This window comes from Asparagus officinalis, chromosome 2, assembly GCF_001876935.1.
Source record: "Asparagus officinalis chromosome 2, Aspof.V1, whole genome shotgun sequence".
NCBI classification, from domain to species: Eukaryota; Viridiplantae; Streptophyta; class Magnoliopsida; order Asparagales; family Asparagaceae; genus Asparagus; species Asparagus officinalis.
Window position 1 is genome coordinate 58,981,856 of NC_033795.1, and position 18,237 is coordinate 59,000,092.

Consider the following 18,237-nt stretch of genomic DNA (forward strand, 5'->3'; position numbering starts at 1 on the left):
CTGACATAAACTACTAGAAAAAATTAAAAATGGTAACTAGAACAACTCCATCAAGCTACGGCTCTCCATGCACCTGGCTCATTACCTGAAAGTGGGGAAAACAATAAGTATCAAAGCGCTATAGCGAGTAACATCTCAACCAACCGCAAGGAAAAGGGCTAGAAAGGTAAGAAAATACTGATAATACATATAGATAGCCAAACATTAACTGTAAAAATAAAATAGAGGTTTGATGTTTAGAAATTTACAACACGAACATAGGTACGCCTCCCTTAGCTTAAATTGTAAATAGCTAAATACCAAATTCAAAAGCTACAACATGGAGTAATAACTCTATCTTTAACCAAAATATCAATGACCTGTCATATGTCAATTACATACCCAACTCGTAGTTTGCAATAAATAAATATCCAAAGTATAATCTGCAATAGCTTAAAGTCCAACATGAGGACTGTAGTAGATTATAGTCCAACACGAGGACTTTGATAGCTTATAGTCCAACACGAGGACTTTAATAGTTTATAGTCCACACGAGGACTTTGATAGCTTATAGTCCAACACGAGGACTTTAATAGTTTATAGTCCAACACGAGGACTTAATAGCTTATAGTCCAACACGAGGATCCAACACGAGGACTTTAATAGTTTATAGTCCAACACGAGGACTTAATAGCTTATAGTCCAACACGAGGATTGTAATATGCAAATAGTATCAGAAATCACATATATACCATTCACCCTCATGCTCCGGTGAATAATCTAAGACTCATGTCTGAAGTCAACTCATGTATACCAATCTCAGTGTATAACAAACCCATATAACCCAGATATTTTGCTAGCAACACAAACCAAAGCATAATAGGACAAAAGAAGAAAAGAATCCCCCGGGCGGTCGACCGCGACTGGAGCAGAAGATTACTGCTTCTGTGCATGACATGCTATCGACTACCACGGTCAACCGCGTAAAAACAAAAACCCTAGTCTTGGTTTCTGTTCTACGTGGTTTGATCCAAAAACTTTCATGTGATGTTTATATACATTATCAATCCTTCATAAGTGATTTAGTATAACCAGCACATGTGAATTTCAGTCTAATCACTATAGATAAAACCAATCAAATCTTAAACATGTAAATTTCATGCCAAAATCTTCAAAAACAAAAATGTTTCTTACAAAACTCTTGTTAGAAATAAACTCAGATCTAGATCTGTATTAAGAATTTTGTGGGTGAGCTTTATTAACTGAAAACATGTTCTCTTTACAAAAATACAATATATAGATCTATTTTTATACATAATCTAGTATGTTAGGATCACAAATCACATAAAAATATTATTAAAACATTTAAAAACATGTGTATAGTGTTGGGCAAGATGAAACTCGCCTGAGGGATGATGAAAAGATCAAAAAAAACACTAGAAAAATATCCTCCTATGCCGAAAACTACTGGATCCTGCTCAAACTCTTCGAAATCCACCGAAATCACCAACGAGAAGGGGTTAGGGTTTGCAAGAGGGAAGGAGGAGGCTACTAGGGTTTTTTGTGGTGAAGAAGAAGCTCTCACAAATATAATATTATATATATGAGCCCACAAAACCGACCCAAAACCCAATAAGACTCAAACTGGGAAAAACTGGCAAAACTGCGTACGGTCGACCACCACAGTTGACCGCCACGGTCGACCACGCAAGAGATAGAAGCTTTCTGTTTCTGCTGTGTGCCCGGCGGTCGACCGTCACGATCGACCGCGTAGGAAATTTCTTGTTGGTGCATGATGTTTGTGTGCTGGCGTTATCACTCGATCTTTCTTATATAAATGTACTCGTTTGATCCCCAAACACTTGTTATCACTGTAGGTATCTAAAATTGCCTATGGACCCTCACACATAGCTCGAGGCACAGAAAAGATGATGAACATCACTATCCGAGTCACAGAAGTTTAATCGACATTGACAAGCACATGAAGTGAGTCAATGAACCATGTGAAGCAACGAAACTTCAGAATAACGAAAACACGAACTGATCGGGAGCTCCGCATCACTTACAAAAGACGAAACACCCCCATGTCCCATCCACTCCACAGATGATTCAATCATGGAATTTTGTAGATCTTCTCGATGGCTTTCTGATGCATCTTGAATCACACGATTCTGAGTTCGGACGACGAAGATACGGCTGAAACGGACAAGACGTGTAGTACTATGTTCCGAGCCTCTGTGAGAAACTCAGATTTAAAGCTATTTTTGGCACACCGAGACACCCACATGTGAAACGGACTGAAACGGACAAGACGAGTGTCTCGGCCAGGCCAAGACACCCACGGGTGTCTGCAGACCCGAAAATCAGATTTTGGCAGTTTAAAGCCGTTTTTTTAACCGTTAACCACCTAGATTTGTTTCAACTGATCTGATATCATCCATGAACGTGGTTAAATGATTACAACTGAAGATAAGATCGAATTGATCGTTCTTATCCTAAAACAGGGGTCCCTAAGCCTATAAATACAGCCCTAGGGCCTTCTTTTTTAAGATCTGGAATTCTCGAGCATTGGCGAAACCCTGTCGAACTGAGGATTGAAGAGCCACGAATTTCAGAGAGGAGAAGGAGATATCAGTGAATTCTTCGACATAAAGAAGAGGAGTTCATCAGATCTGTAGCTTGATTCCTTCCCTTGAGATTGCCCCGTTACGGTAATCTCGAGAAGAGTGATTATCTCGCTATTACCGAGATAATTGCTTTGGTTTCTTGATTCCTTTACAAATCAACGAAGCTCCGGATCTGATCTGATTGTTTGGTGGTCCACAAATATCAATGTTTCCATCACAGGCAAAGATCTCACGCAAGCAGCGGGCGATAAACACCCGCTGTATTTGTTTGAAGGAGATTATAATTTTAATTTTATTGTGTAAAGGTCTTATAAAAAGACTATTTTTTTTTTGAACTTGTTGTAACGACTGAAGTTGTAATAAGTTATACAATAAATAAATCGATTTCCCACCCAAACAAGCTGGTGACCAAGCTAACTATAAGTCCTTTTATACCGACTGAAGGTTAGACCGATCACATCCAAAGTATTCCACCCTTCTCTATAAAGGAATGATGCTGAAACACTTTGGAGGGGGCATCTGTAGGCATCTAAAATTGCCTACGGGCCCTAACATGTAGCTTGAGATATAGAGAAGATGATAAACGTTACTATCTGAGTCACAGAAGCTTAATTGACATTGACAAGCACATGAAGTGAGTTAACAAACCATGCGAAGCAACAAAACTTCGGAATAATGGAAACACGAACTGATCGGGAGCTCCGCTTTACTTACGAAAGACGAAACACCCCCCATGTTCCATCCACTCCATAGATGATTCAATTATGGGATCTTGTAGATATTCTCGTCGGTTTTTTGATGCATCTTGAATCGTACGATTCCATGTTCGGACGACGAAAATACGACTGAAACAGACAAGACGTGCAGAACTACGTTCCGGGCCTTAGCGAGACACCCACAGGTGTCTCGGCCAGGCCAAGACACCCAAGGGTGTTTCGGCTTGGCTGAGAAACTCCATGGTGTCTAGGCCAAGCCAAGACACCCCTTGGTGTCTCGGCTTGGCTGAGACACCCACGGGTGTTCGCAAACCCGAAAATTAGATTTTGGTAATTTAAAGCCGTTTTTTCGATCGTTACCTGCCTAGATTTGTTTCAACTAATCTAATATCATCCATAAATATGGTTAAGTGGTTACAACTGAAGATAAGATCGAATCGATCGTTCTTATCTGAAAATAAGGGTCCCTAAGCCTATAAATATAGCCCAGGGCCTTCATTTTTTGAAATCTGGAATTCTCGAGCGTTGGTGAAGCTCTGCCGAACTGAGGATTAAAGAGCCACAAATTTAAAAGAGGAGGAGGAGATATCAGTGAATTCTTCAGTATAAAGAAGATGAGTTCAACAGATCTGCAGTCCGGTTCCTTCCCTTGAGATTGCCCCATTGCGGTGATCTCGAGAAGAGTGATTATCTCGCTGTTACCGAGATAATTGTTTTAGTTTCTTAATTCCTTCGCGAATCAACGAAGCTCCGGATCTGATCTGATCATTTGGTGGTCCATGGATATCAACGTCCCCGTCACAGGCAAAGATCTCACGCAAGCAGCGGGCGATAAACACCCATTGTGTTTGTTTAAAGGAGATTTTAATTTTAATTTCATTGTGTAAATGTCTTATAAAAAGACTGGTCTTTTTTTGAACTTGTTAAAACGACTGAAGTTGTAATAAGTTATACAATAAAGAAATCGATTTCCCACCCAAACAATCACATTCATCTATGATATAAATATATATTTCACAATAAAAAATTCATTCATAGTATTTTACGAGGTTTTACATTCTTCCCCCTTAAAAGAATTTCATCTTCAAAATTGCGAAATCGTATCTTAAAAATTAATAATACGAGAAAAGCACATCGGGAGTAGTCATTCCCACATACACCTCTCATAACATTAATTTTCAAATATGAACATAGTAATATCTAAAGTTAACAGTCTAAAATGTGAATATTCACGCCTTAATCCCTAACAAAATGGAATTAGTATGTCGGGCAAAAAATCCAAATAAAAAACCCCCCATATATATACCATGTATCCCAAATGATTAAGGATTAAGTGACAATACCCCCATTGTAGTGTTAAAGATAAATATGACTATCCAAAACTATCATATAACATAAAAAAACATAATCCAAACAATTTATCTGCTCAAACAGGTGTGGGTAATCACGACGCATATCCTCATCGCGCTCCCAAGAAATCTCCTCAGATTCTCTCTGGTTCCATTGAACTTTCACCAAAGGAATCACATTGTTTCTAAGTTTCTTGTTTTCTCTAGAAAGTATACAAACTAGGATCTCTATCATAGTCAAATCATCTTGAAGCTCAATCTCCGGAACATCCAATACTCGTAGTCTTTCCTCCTCATGTATGTGCTTCTTGAGCATAGAAATATGAAACACATCGTGCACACCAGACATCAATGCTGGAAGGTCTAGTCTATATGAAATAGCCCCAATACGCTTCACAATCTAAAAAGGGCTAATTTATCTCGGAACAAGCTTCCCTCGCCTACCAAATTGCTGCATCCCCTTCATCGGCGATACCTTCAGCATGACAAAATCTCCCACCTAAAACTCCAAAGGTCGTCGTCTGTGATCCGCGTAACTCTTCTGCCGACTCTGAGCGGTTAAAATACGCTTCCTAATCAATGCTACCTTTTTGGTAGTCTGCCTCACAAGCTCTGGTCTAAGCAACAAGCTATCCTCTGGCTCTGCCCAACATATATGGGATTTACAGGGCATTCCGTAAAAAGTCTCATACGGAGCCATACCAATCGTTGCTTGATAACTATTATTATAAGCAAACTCTATCAATGGAATATGATCCTCCCAGCTATCTTGAAAGTCAATGATACAAACTCGCAGTATGTCCTCCAATACCCGGTTCACTCTCTCTGTTTGACCATCTGTCTTAGGGTGAAAAACACTACTGTGTAATAATCTGCTACCAAATGAATCCTGGAAACTCCTCCAAAAGTGCGAGGTAAAAACTGAGCCTCGATCTGATACAATTGTGAAGTCGAACTATCTCTCGGATGAATATCCTCGCATATGTCTTGGCGGTATAAGTAGTACTCACTGGAATAAAATATGCCGACTTCATTAACCGATCCACGATCACCCAAATTGAGTCGTTCCCCCTCTTCGATTTTGGCAGCCCTACAATGAAGTCCATAAAAATGTCTGCCCACTTCCATTCTAGAATGGGTAGAGGTTTAAGTGTCCCTACTGGTCTCTGATATTCTGCCTTCACTTGTTAGCAGGTGAAACACTTAGCCACATATTCTCAAATCTCTCTACGTATACCACTCCACCCTTCTCAAGTCCTTGTACATCTTAGTGGTTTCTGGATGCACTGTATATCGAGTACGATGTGTTTTATCAAATAACTCCCTCTTCAGCTCCACACTAACTAGACTAACCAATCGGCCCTTCATCCGAAGGTCTCCATCTGCTCCAATGGTCCAGTCGTCCTTGGGCTTTTTGGAAATCTCCTCCTTTTGGATTTGAATCCAAGAGTCCTCTAACTGAGCTCTGACTACTCTGTCCCTCCAAGGTGGCTACATTGATATAGCTCCTAAGTATGCGCTGGTCCTACCAATCTCTAGCCTAAAATCGAACTAGCTAAGAGTGAGAAGATCTTTACACAATGAGCATCTCAAAGCCACGATCTGGTGTCGATGCTTCCTACTCAAAGCATCTGCTAGGGCGTTCGCCTTCCTCGGGTGATACTGAATCGCGAACTCGTAGTCCTTGATGAACTCAATCCATCGCCGCTGCCTCTGATTAAGTTCCTTCAGGGAGAAAAGGTACTTCAGACTCTGGTGGTCTGTGAAAAGCTCGAACTAAACTCTATATAAGTAGTGTCTCTATGCCTTCAGCGTGAATACCACCGCTACTAACTCTAAATCATGAGTGGGGTAGTTCTGCTCATACACACTCAATTGCCATGAAATGTATGCTACTACCCTCTGAGTCTGCATCAAGATACCTCCCAAACCTGCTATTGACACATCTGTGTATACAACAAATGTCTTGTCACTGCTCGGAATAGTAAGAACTGGCGTCGTAGTCAACTTAGTCTTCAATGTATCAAAGGCTTTCTGACACTCCATGCTCCAAGTAAACTGTACACCCTGTAGGCGTCAAAAATTACCTATGAGTTCCCACACGTAGCTCAAAACAAAGAAAACATAATGAGCATCATCATTCAAGTCAAAGAAGATTATCTGACGTCGATAAGACACATTAAGCAAATCGGTAAAATGCATAAGTCAACAAAGTGACGAAACACACATAAAAAGGGGAAAAAAGCAAACCAAAGGAGATACAAATAGCCAAAAGGGTCAAAAAGATACAACAACAGGCCAGGAGGCTCACACACATGCGAGTCACCAAATGGTGGCTCGTAACCCCTCACACACGTGCGAGTCACCAAATGGTGACTCGCACAGCTCCGAGCCACCACGACGTATTTTGCCTCCCAAACCTCCCAAAACACGGATTTTGATGTTTTATTAGAATTCTTTCGTCCCAGGACCCCCCCCAACTATTATGAAGTTATCCTTAAGTGCGTCCGGGTGGTTATTAACTACAGATAACATTAAAACACTTGATCTTATCAGAGTGACAAAAGCCTATAAATATAAGCTCAGGGTCTTCAATTGAGAGGATCTGAAATCTGAGGGCAAGGTGTTGTCCAATTGAACAGTAGACCATGAATTTCAGATGAGAATTGACAGATCTTGGCAAACTTTTTCATAAAAAAAGCCTTCGAAAGATTTGATATTCTCTCCCCCTCTTTCCTCCGGATCAAACCTGGTTTTGATCTCGAAAAGAGCCACAATCTTGTTTGGTCGTGATTGTCGCTGCTGCAATTATTTCCTTCGTGAAACAAGAGCATAATTACATTTATCAACCAGATTTGATCCGTGGTGATCTATGGACTAACGCGTCCCCGGCATAGGTAAAGATCCCACACAAAGCAACAGTAGATAAACTACTACTGCGTTTTATTTCATAAAGTTGTAATCTTTACTTTTCTCATTGTAAGAAGATCTTACAAAAAGATCAACTTGAACTTGTAATCGATAAATGGTGTAACAGGTTCGACAATAATAAAAATGATAACTTTTGATGAAAATAAATTGGCGACCATAGTGGGAGCCTATGGCCTTTCTGCGAAGGCTATGGTGTCGTAACCAAGGATTCTCATCCCGGTTGATAAAGAGGTTGAATACGAGTTCGACCAACAGAAGTATGAAGAGTATAAGTCTTCCTCCAGATCATCTTCTCCTCTAAAGAGCAAGAAATTCTCTTCCACAAGGAAAGTTTGATGGTCTTCAGATTTGAAGACCCAAGATGATGACCTCTACCCCATCACTGTTGTAGTTGCATCTCCCAATGCTCCTATGATGCCTGAAGAAGTAGGATCTTCAGATCTGATTCCCTCCTTAGTCAAAGAGCTTACTGCTGAAAGTGCGCCAACTCTATCCAAGAGGGCACGTCAAAGGCAATGCCAACACCTCGTACGCTAACTCGCTAAGGCTTTGAAGCCAATTGATGGGATCCGTTATAAGGAGGATTTAAAGTTTAGGAGGCACCAACCGCCACAACAGCGAGCGAATACCTTATGCTCCAAACCAGCAGCAGATGAGTGGGTCCGCGTGAAAAAGACCCGTTCAACCCTTGAGGAACATGTTAAGAAACGTTGCGCATTGCTTGCACATGCTAGAATCCTTATACAGGAAGCCAAGAAACTGTAGAAAGAAGAGGTGGCCCAAAAACCACCAAAACTACGCAAAGTATTGAGAAAAAAGAACAAAAAGACTCCCGAAATCATCGAAAAAGAGAATCTGCCTCTTACTGACTCGGCCAAGACCGAGTCACCACCTACTGACTCGGCCAAGGTCGAGTCACCATTTACTGACTCACTCGGCCATGGCCGAGTCACCACTTACTAGCTCGACCAAGGCCGAGTCACCAAATGGTGACTCGCGCCACCCCTAAGCCACTGAACTCTACTTTGCTCCTATTTCACCTCTTGCAATCCTTTTTGAGCCTCCAATGACCCTTGTTCCCATCACTACAAGTTCCACACCTCTCTTGAAGCTTCATGATAGCATGGACTTTTCTAGATTCAAAATGAAGATTATAGATTGTCTTGGTCATTTGTACGAAGACCGAGGCAAAACTCCAATTAAAGAACGCTTGGGTCCGGCAAGTGAATCCCAAATTTCTCGTCAGACTGGGGGTCATACGCATCTTCCTAACAAGTCAATGGCCTCTCATGTCAAGAAAATACCTGTAACCGCTCGCTTTGGATTGCAAGTTGAAGTCCAAGAGCCCGCTAGAGCCTCACGCTCACAAAGACGTGGTTCTAAATGAGTGACTCTTGAGAACACAAATGAAGCGTTATATCCTCAAAAAGAAGCGTATTCATCAGAAGATGACCATGTTAAATTGGAAAAATCATACCCGCACACGATAGGTTGCTTCAATGATCACATCGATAAGTTGTACTATCAGGCTGGGGGTACACACAAATCTCAAAAGAGAAATACATGGGAAATGGATTCCCACTGTCCATGTACCAAGCTCATCAAGGCAGTATTATTAGAATGTAACTGCCCCAAAACCACTCCACAAAGGGTCTCAGTATTTGAAAGACTTTCTACCAAAATATCAAGGCCCAAGTCAAGACGTTTCCGTAAAAGAAGGCCCTTTGTTCAAGACAATGAATTTCTAGAAGTGTCCACCAACATGACTGGTAAAGAGAAGGCGACACGTTTAGTCCTGAACCATTTGCAGAAGTATCATAACGCATGACTTGGCTACGGTCTACGGTCAGGAACTGTCAGACCTAGACCTAGGAGGTCACGATCTACGGTCTGGAACTGTCAGACCTAGACCCAGGAGGTCACGGTCCTCAGAAGATGAAACTTTAGATGCTTGCTTTGTGTTGGCTTCCGATTATACGACATCTAGCGCGGGACAATCCTATAAGTCATTTATGATCAGCACAGAACAAATGACTAAAATTTTAGAGGATACTCTAGCCAAGCAAAAACAGAACTTCAAATTTGAAATGGAGATGGCTATGCAGGAGATGAGAGATATGCACAGCCAACAAATTATGGCACTGACAAATCAGCAAGGGGAGTCTAGCCGACTCAATAATCCTAACCAAGTTGATAGTGATCAAGAAGTAGATAAGAATATTAATATCGATACCTCTCTTGTTGATAATAATACTGGGGGTGGTCCCTCAGGTAATAACAATGCAAAAGAGGACTATGTCATTTCCCCCCAAGATCACTCAAAGAAAGATGCGAGTAAAGGACTCAAGATGAAAGAACTCAAAACCAAGATCAATGCTTTAATGTCTGCTGAAGAGGTAAAGAAGACCGGTATTCCGCATCCTTATCCAAGGGAATGAGAACTAATTTCGTACCCGGCAAAGTTTAACCTGATTAACTTTACACCATTCGATAGAAGAGGTTCACCCATCCAACACTTGATTTATTTCAAGTCTCACCTAGGGGTCATTTCAGGCAAAGAACCTCTGATGGTATGATCATTTATGGGAACTCTTCGCGCAGCTACCTTTGATTGGTACTGCTAACTCAAGCCAGGAAGTATCAATAGCTGGGATGATATGGAGACTATGTTTCTTACCAACTTATTCGATGATGACACTGAAGTGTCAATTGGAACACTCTTTGATGAGAAGTAGAAAGATGGAGAACTAGTTAAGAACTTCGTTAAGCATTTCCGGAATAAGGCGATGAACTGTCGAAATCCGGTCATAGAAGAATTTATTCTCCAAACGTGCCACAACAACCTTTCCTTGGACGTATTAGAAGTTATGGGCATGACACCATCCAAAACATGTAAAGAGTTGAAGGTACAAGGGGAGCAAGCTGAACGAGGGTCAGCCTGCCAATAATACCCCAAAACAGAACTTCACCCCTCATGGTAAAGGTAAGACATAGTCAAATGCAGCAGAAGCAAATCAGACATTCTAATTGCAACCTCAACAGCAGCCGCAACAACAAACACCAAAGCATCAAACACCTCAATGGCAACAACGACCTCCAAGATAACAAAAGACTACTGAGCCAAAGTTCCCAAAAGATATTCTTTCAAGGAAGATGAGGTTCCTGGTATCTTCAAATACTTGTTGGAGAACGATAAAATTAAGCTACCCCTAATCACTAATCACGAGGGGGCTAACAAGACTACAGATCCGCGATACTGTGCATTCCACAAGATAGTCCACCATCCCACAAAGACGTGTTATGCCCTCAAAGATAAAATTCAAGCCCTAATCGATGTGGGTATTATCACTCCAAAGCAACCCAAAGAAAAGAAGGTGGGCGAAAATGTAGTTTCTATCAGCTTTGGCTCGGTTCCTATGTCATGGTTCCAACCAGAGCCTGTGCCAAAAGTAAAGGTCTCGGTTCCTATGTCATGGTTCCAACCAGAGCCTGTGCCAAAAGTAAAGGTGAAAACTATTAACGATGATCCTCATGGACGTGCCAAAAGTAAAGGTGAAAACTATTAACGATGATCCTCATGGACAACGCCAGAAGGGACTTGTGTAGAACACGGCTCCTAATGGCGAAATCCTTTGGGTCCATCTAGATTTGCTCAATGATGAGCAATGAGTTAGTTCCTTATCTAAGAAGAAGTCTAAAAGTAGGGGAAAATCCTATTGTCCCGCTACAACAATTCCTGAAAAAGATGAGACACTTGTATTCAGTTAGATGTTATTTCTCTCAGAGATTTGTCTAGTTATTTCAGTGGTGATGATTTCTTCAGAATATCTATCGTTTAGTATTTCTTATTTATATTTTCTCTAGCCTGTTTTGTACCTACACCTTTTGTTGATTTTACTAGATAGATAGTAATTATGATGGTGAAACATGCTATTGCACGGTGTAGTGCATGTCAGGTTTGATATTCTTGGTTTCACCTTAGACTACAGCCTTGTTGAAACCAGGTGCGTCACAGATTATTAGTATTCTAGTAGCATGCTTCGATTATTATTATTACTGTTTTTGCCTTAGTCATTTGATCGTTTCTATTCTCTCTATGGGATCATTGTCGTGTGCCATGCATGCTGACGTATACCTATTTTCTCTTGTGTATGACAAATTTAGGAGACGGATAGCCTAAGTTTGGAATCGTACAAGAGCCAGAGGATTCTCAATAGGAGTGCCTTGTAGACAAAACAGAAGAATAAACTGAAGCTTAGTTATTGGTCCTCAGTTTTCTTTTGTACTACCTTCCATTTCTATTTGATCAGTGTATTTTTATATTCTCTAGTATTTCATTTGTTCAATTTTTTATAAGGGCATGTTTGACCCAAACTTTATGTCTCGGATGTTATCCCATTTGTGATACTATATTTCTTTATTCTGAGTTGTTTATTATATTCTCGCTATCTGTGATCGGGGACCTATGCATTTGCATTTATTTCTTGACGATTAGCGTATTAGGTTAAGAAGAAATGTTTATTTTTATTTATTCTTCTTAATCTAATACGTCGTGGGCTTGTTCACGTTCTGATTTCCTGGTATTTTAGGAAGTGGAGCGTGACAATAAGTCTTACTTCTTGATGCATATCCTAAAAATACACCAACATCAATCTTTGAATCAATTTTGTCATGGTGATCTTTTGTCTTCAAAATAAAACATTTGCAACTAAAAATCCAGAAATAGATAATATTTGGACTTTTACTAAAATAAAGTTCATAAGATGTTTTTTTTTTGAAAATAGGTCTAATTAAAACACGATTTAAAACATAGCAAGCTGTGTTGACGGCTTCCACCTAAAAATATTTTGGTAAATCAAAAGCATTAATCATAGTACATGTCATCTCTTCTATGGTACGATTTTTCCATTCAACTACTTCATTTTGTTATGGTGTTCTTAAAGAGAAAATATATGTGTAATACCATGATGGTTACAAAAATCATTAAAAATTTTATTTTGAAATTCACCACTATGATTACTTTGAATTTTTATAACTTTCAAATCCTTTTCATTTTTAATTCTTTTTACTAAGTGAGAAAAATTCTTCAAAATGTTTATCTTTATTAGCAAGAAATATAACCTATGTAAAGCTTAAAAAATCATCAATAATATCAAATACTAATGTTTTCCTCCTAATGAGGCAAAACACATAGGACCAAATAAATCAAGATGAAGCAATTGTAAAGCTTTAGTGGTGGATACCTCATTTATAGATTTAAAAGAGTTTTTGATTTGTTTACTTTTGGCACATTCTTCATATTGTGAATCCTTAATGTATGTTAGACTTGGTAGTCCTCTTATCAAGTTCTTCTTTGATAGCTTAGAGATTAATCCCATGTGAGCATGTCAAGTCTTTTGTGCCAAATCCAAGGATCTTCATCCACCGTAGCAAGACATTTCACATCTTTATCTAAAAGCTCATTCTTCTAAAAAAATATATGTATTAGACTTTCTAAGAGTAACAAAAATAGTTTTATCTTTTAGACTTACTATACACTATCAGGTTTAAAAATTACATCATAGCCTTTGTCACTAAGTTGACTAATACATAAAAGATTATGATTAAGTCCTTTTACCAAATAAATATCCTTAATTACGGGAGAATGTATCATACTAATATTACCAATATCCACAATTTTACCTTTTTCACAACTACCAAAGGAAACATTGCCACCTTCTATCCATGATAGAGTTGCAAATAAGTCTTTGTTGCCCGTCATGTGATGAGAACGACCACTATTAAGGTATCACAACTCTCTACGTCTTGTGCGAGACGTTCCCTACATGTAAACATATGGTATAAGATTTTGGTACCCAAATCTTGGGTCCTTGGATGTTAGTACTCTTGGTATCCTTAGGTACCAACATCAACCTATAATCATAAACATTATCTCTAATCAATTAATGTGTGGAAGTATGATCATATTTCGTGTAATATGTGAAAATAAAATCTTTCTTGTAGGTGGGGTCATGAGATCTATGATACCATGTTCTTCTAAAATGATGATGATTATGACTAGTGGAAGCATGATTGGTTTTCAACATGGCATTTTTAATTTTTTATTTTTCAATTTGAGATCTTAATTGTTTATTTCCAAAATCAAGATTTCCAATTATTTCATTCTTTAAAGCAATGGCATTATTTAGAGAGGATTTTAATTGCTCAAATTTTGAGTCACATGAACCATGCAATTTTTGGAAAGAAGAATATTCTTTTGCCAACTTTTTTAAATTCAAAGTTTAATTCCTCAAGAGCGGCTCTTAGTTCATATTGCATATACAAAGATTCATCATCTGAGTTAGATTGTACATCGTCTTCATGAGCCATGAAGTATATGTTTTGATCATGAAAAGCAATCTTGGCGGCTTCTTCATCACTATCCGAATCGCTTGATTCAGATTCCTCCTAACCCACATACATCACCTTCTTTTTCTTATACTTCATGTATTTCTCTTTTATCTTGGGACAATCCTTTGCTATATGTCCTATTTCATTACACTCAAATCATTTTCCTACACGAGAGGAAAATTTGTTAGAATAATTTTTAAAATTTTTATTCATTTTTATCAATCTAGATATTCTCCTAAAGAGGTGAGCCACTTCTATAGACACATCAATATCACTATCCAAGGAGGAGGAGTCATTATCAATTGCTCCTTTGAGTGCAATAGTGTTCATCTTTTCAGAAGGCTCTTCATTTGCTCATTGAGGCTCTTCCTCCTTCTCCTTGATCTTCTTCTTATGAACTTTGAGTTTGCCAATAAGGCCATCAAGTGTAAGCATCGTGAGATCATTGGCTTTCTGAATAGCCATAGCTTTGGGCTCTCATGCCGGCGTTAGAAAGCGAAAGATTTTATAGTTCTTCTTTTGGTTGTCCAACACCTTGTCAAGGCCATATAATTCATTAACAATATTAAAAATTGACAAAACATGGCATCAATTGACTCATTAGGAAGCATCTTAAATATCACATATTCATGCATGAGGCTACGAATTTTGGACTCCTTGACTTGAGGAGTTTTTTCATGAGTGATACATAGTTTCACCCAAGTTTTGTGTGTGGTTGCACACGTGGAGAATCTATTACACTCATTTGGAGTGAGTTCACAAATCAAGGTATTCATAGCTTTAACATTTAGATTAGCCAAACTCCTTTCTTTCTCGGTCACAAGTCAAAGTATTTCATTTCTATTATCTCTAGGATGTCAAGAACAATGCATCGTAAATAAATTCTCATCATAGCTTTCCAATATGTAAAATTATTGCCGGTGAACAATGGGGGTCTAGTGGGATATTGACCTTCAAGCACATACACATTCATTGTTTATCTATTTGGATCTTTGCTCTAAGGTGGTTAGACCTAGTAAATATGTAGAGACCTTGCTCTGATACCAAATGAAATTACCCTAGAGATGGGTGAATAAGGTAATAAAATAATAAATATGTAATAAATAAAATTCAATGCAACACAAGATACAAATTAAATGCTATGACAATAAATAAAGAGGAAAGTTAGAGAATAGTTATCCAAGATGACACGACGATATGTTCACGGAGTTTGATCCTCCGCCCTATGTCCCCGACCACCTTTCTCGATGGTAACTTCACTATCACACCAGTTTGAAAGCCGGAACTTCTTCACAACAATCTCCCTACGAGATCTTACCAACCTCACAACCATCTCCTCAAAATCAATCTCACCACACAATCACAAGATGAAATAAAAGAAAATCTCTCACAACAATCCTATGACAAAGATCAAGAGATAAAAAAAATCAAGCTTAGGGGTTTGTGAGATATAGAATCGAGAAGCTTAGAATCAATTGACAATGAAGATTTAAAGGTTTCAGCTCAAGAACACTTTCGAAACAAAACTTAGGGATTTTTCTTTAATTGCTTGATTACAGAAGTGAAGAGGGTCAAAGGGTATATATAGAAACCCCAAACAATAGCCAAAATCCCAAAAAAATCACCAAATTCTAGATTTTCAGCTCAAATAAAAACTAGCCGATAATAGTTCCATCAGTTGACTGATACTGTTCCTCAGTCGATTGATGAGCCGACCGTTACAGGTTGTTTATTTTTTATCGGTTGACTGATGATCTCATCAGTCGACTGATAACCTGTATTAGTCAACTGATGGGTCATCAGTCGACTAATCAGAAACTTCTGCTCTTTCCTGTGCATTTTGTTAGTTGACTGATAATAGGTATGAGTCGACTGATAAACATGCACAGGCACTGTTCATGTTTAAACATTAGTTTTGAAGTACCTTTAAAAATAGAAAATAAAATCTAAAAAATATGAAACTTTGGGATATACTTATAAACATTAATGTAAACATGTTAAGAAAGGAATTTCCAAAAAACCATTTCCTAATTATAAAACTTACTCATTTTTCAAAAATGGTTAAAAACTTGTTGTTATAAGTGTGTGTATGTGTGAACCCCAATCACTTTAAATGTTATTTACTTAATAACTTGTCTACATTATGCTCTAGAGAAATAAAAATACAAATATCTTACACATATGAATACAATTCTTTTGGCTTTAATATTTACTCAAATGTTGATGAAGCTTCTCTTGTGTAAGTTGCTCTTGAATGCTTGTCTTCAACAATTTGCCTTCACCTCCTTGGATATTATCGTTGTAGCTTATATTTTGTCCAATCCTCCAATAGTTAGCAGTATCTTGCTTGGCAAATTTCAATCTACACAATATTACTCAATCAAGTAATTAGCACCAATAATAATGTTTGTAAATCATCATCAAAATAAGAGAACTGATTGTTAGAACTCATATTTATGAGCCTACTATCTAATCTTCTTTTGATGATTTGCAAACAATTCTTAACATCATTTGTCTAGTATTTGTATTTGCCTATTAGGTAATCTAGACAAACAACAATGTTGGAGGTTGGATGGATTGCACCTTAACGATGATATTCAATGGAGGTTGGCGGAATACCCGAATGAAGCCATTTATATTCAAGTCAAAGATTCAAGATCAAGCTTCATCCATAACCAAGATCGAGCTTCAATGAGAGATCATTGCTTGGGTATAGTGTTTTAGGTTTATACTTTGTGTGTTTATACTTATAGCTCAATTTATACACACACATAGTTTTTTTATTTCTTTCAAGTTTAGCCACATGAATATGAAACAAATGGATATAGCTATAAACACACATATATATTTTATATTTATACATGCTTGATATGATTTCATTAAAATCAAGCTTTAACAATTTCAATTTAATGAAATCATGTTTAGTGTTTTTGTAAGATTGCAAAATATGTGCATTTTTGAGAAAATATCATATTCTTGGTTTATAGACTTAATAATACTAGTTTACATCTTTTTCTAAGTCTATAAATCCATTCAAAATCTTTCAAAACTTTGTTTAAGTCATTTTGTCAAAATCAAGTATTTGAACAAACATGTATTTGTGAGATTTTGCAAAATGATGAGTTTTCACTTTTAAGAAGTGTAATTTAATAAAATTATAACAAGTTTATTTTTATGTTTATAAACATTTTTTAAAGTTTTACATTTTTTATAATTTATTTGATATTTTAAAAAGGGCAAAGTTCATATTTACTACACATTTTAGGTTTTGTGCACGTTTAAGTCAACTCATAAGTCGACTTATAAGTCAACTTATGATTTGTTATGTAGTTAGCCATTTTCGTTTACAGAGTCGACTTATAACTCATACAAGTTGACTCATGAAGATATAAGTCGAATTTATAATTTGATTGTTGCACAATAACAATAATTTTCCAGATTTTATTATTTTTGATGTTTTTGTTGGTTTTTACCGGGTTCTTGGGCTTAGTTCTTCCACCCTATATATAACCCTTTGTATAAATACTCCCACTAACTTAGAAAATTTTAAATCAAGTTTTGGGCAAGTTTTTTTTTTTTGGTCAATGAAAATTTTATTCATATCCCAAATGAGAAATATGTACACATCAAGAATACTCAGTACTATGGACTGAGATTTACAAAAAAATTACACGTATATGAAGAAAAATCAGAACTTCATATTAACATGAAAAGCTCTCTGTCACTGTTAGAGGAGTGCAGACTATTCAATAGTATGGTTGAGACATCATATTTGATTTCCTTCACTATCTGATCAGCATCCTTGAATTTTTGTGAGAAGATCCGTTCATTTCTTTCCCTCCAAATGTGGTAAATAGAAGCTGTAAAAACCAGTCTTTTAAGCTTTTGCTTATATCCTCTTCCTCTCAAACTTGCAAACCAATTAACTAGATGAGACCAATTAGTAGACTTCCATCCAAAGCCTGTCCATTCCATGATTTTATCCCAGATGTAGCCAGAGAAGGAACACTCAAAGAACAGGTGATCCCTAGACTCCAAGCTTAAACCCATACATAAACTGCAATTGTTGTTATCTGTAATTCCTCTTTGCAGTAATTTGTCTTGGGTCAATAGCCTATTTTGCATAGCTAACCAGCTAATAAAGGCATGTTTAGGGATGTTTAGACTCCCCCAAACAGTTTTACACCATGAAACCTGTTGAGATGTAGGAAGAAGCCCTGCATACAAAGCTGAAATTCTGAGTTT